Raw genomic sequence first — 2,292 nt, 5'->3', positions numbered from 1 at the left:
TAGCTATTGTAAATGGTATTGTTTCCCTTATTTCTTTTTCAGAGGTCTCTTTGTTGGTATAGAGAAATCCAACTGATTCTTGTATGTTGACTTTGTATCCTGCCACTATGCTGAACTTCTGTATTAATTCCGATTAATTTTTTAAATACAATTTTTTTTTTTTTTTTTGCTGATTATCTTGGTTTTTATATGTATAGGATCATGTCATCCACAAATAGAGATACTTTTACTTCCTCTTTGCTATTTGGAAGCCTTTTATTTGGCTTTTTGGATGCCTTTTATTTCTCTTTCTTGCCTTTTGCCCTGGGTAGGACTTCCAATACAGTGTTAAATAGGAGTGGTGATAGAGGGCATTCCTGTCTTGTTCCCATTCATAATAGGAATGCTTTGAGTGTTTCTCCATTAATAATAATGTTGGCTGTTGACTTCACATATATGCCCTTTATTACGTTGCGGCGTTTCCCTTCTATCCCTATATTGCTGAGAGTTCTGAACAGGAATGGGTGTTGGATTTTATCAAATGCCTTTTCTGCATCATATTCTTTTCTTTTGTTTTGTTTATGTGGTGGATTACATTGATTATTTTTCTGATGTTGAATCATCATCCTTGCATACCAGTATGAATCTCACTTGGTCAGGATGTATTATTTTTTTGATATATTGTTGGATTCTGTTGGCTAGTATTTTGTTGAAGATTTTCACATCTATGTTCATGAGGGATATTGTTCTGTAGTTTTCCTTTTTAGTTGTGTGTTTCCCTGGTTTTGGTATCAGTGTTATTTCTTCATAAAATGAGTTTGGGAGTGTTTCATCTTTTTCTGTGTTCTGGAATAGCTTGAGTAGTATAGGTGTCAACTCTTCCATGAATATTTAGTAAAATTCTGCAGTGAAGCCATCAGGGCCAGGACTTTTTCTTGTGGGAAGTTCTTTTCATGACTTGTTCAATTTCTTCCTTTGTTATAGGTCTGTTCAAGTATTCTGTCTCTGACTGGGATATTTTAGGTAGGTTTTGTGTTTCTAAATACTTATCCAACTGTTCTAGGTTCTCAAATCTGTTGGAGTACAGTTCATAATATTCTGTCAGTATCTTTTTTATTTCAGTTGCTTCTGTTATGATGTCATCTATTTCATTTTATTATTCTTGTTATTTGCATCTTCTCTTTATTTTCTTTTGTTAGATTTGCCCATGGTTTGTCAATTTGTTAATGTTTTCAAAGAACCAGCTTCTTGTTTTGTTGATTCTCTATTGTTTTTTTTTTTGTTTTCTGTTTCATTTATTTCTGCTCTGATCTTTATTATTTCCTTTCTTCTAGAAACTGTAGGATTCTTTTGTTGTTCTCTTTTTAGTTGTTGGAGTTGTTGGTTAGAGTGTTGATTTTATTTCTTTCCTATTTTTTGATATGTGCATTTATTGCTATAAATTGACCTCGGAGTACTGCTTTCTCTGTGCCCCACAGGTGTTGGTAAGATGTATTTTCATTCTCGTTTATTTCTAGCAATTTTTTTATTTCACTCTTTATTTCTTTTATTACCCAGTAAATTTTGAGCAGTATATTATACAACTTCCACATTTGATATTTTTTCCTTGATCTTCTTATTATTAATTTTTAATTTTATAGCATTGTGGTCCAAGAAGATGCTTTGTTGTATTTCAATGTTTTCAAATTTATTGAGGCTTGTTTTATGTCCTACCATATGATCTATTCTGGAGAATGATCCATGTGCACCGGAGAAGAGTATGAATTGTGATTTTGTTGGGTGGAGTGTTCTCTGAACATATCTATGAGGTTCATTGTGTTGTTCAGTTATTCTGTATCTTTGTTTTTTTCTAGTTGATCTATCCCTCCTCGAAAGTAGTGTTTTGAAGTCTTCTGCTACTATTGTAGAATTGTCTGTTTTCCCTTTCAATTCAATTAATATTTGCTTCATGTGTTTTGGAGCACTTTCATTGGGTGCATAGATATTTATTATAGTAATGTCTTTTTTGTTCAATTGACCCTTCCAGCATCATATAATGACCTTCATTTGAAAGTCTATTTTATCAGAAATTAATATTGCCACTCCTGCTTTTTTTGGTTACTTTTGACTTGGTATATTTTTTCCACCCCTTAACTTTTGTTTTTATATTTGTGTCTAAGGTGGGTGCTTTGTAGGCAGCATATAGATGGGTCCTCTTGTCTTATCCAGTCTGCCACTCTGTTTCTCTTGACTAGTGCATTTAGTTCATTCACATTAGTCATAATTATTAATTAATTTCTGTCATTCTATTGGTTTTTTTTTTTTTTTTTTTTT

The sequence above is a fragment of the Orycteropus afer genome, unplaced genomic scaffold (genome assembly GCF_000298275.1).
Source record: "Orycteropus afer afer isolate SDZICR_OR568_19922 unplaced genomic scaffold, OryAfe1.0 scaffold00146, whole genome shotgun sequence".
Lineage (NCBI taxonomy): Eukaryota > Metazoa > Chordata > Mammalia > Tubulidentata > Orycteropodidae > Orycteropus > Orycteropus afer.
This window is presented reverse-complemented; position numbering follows the sequence as displayed.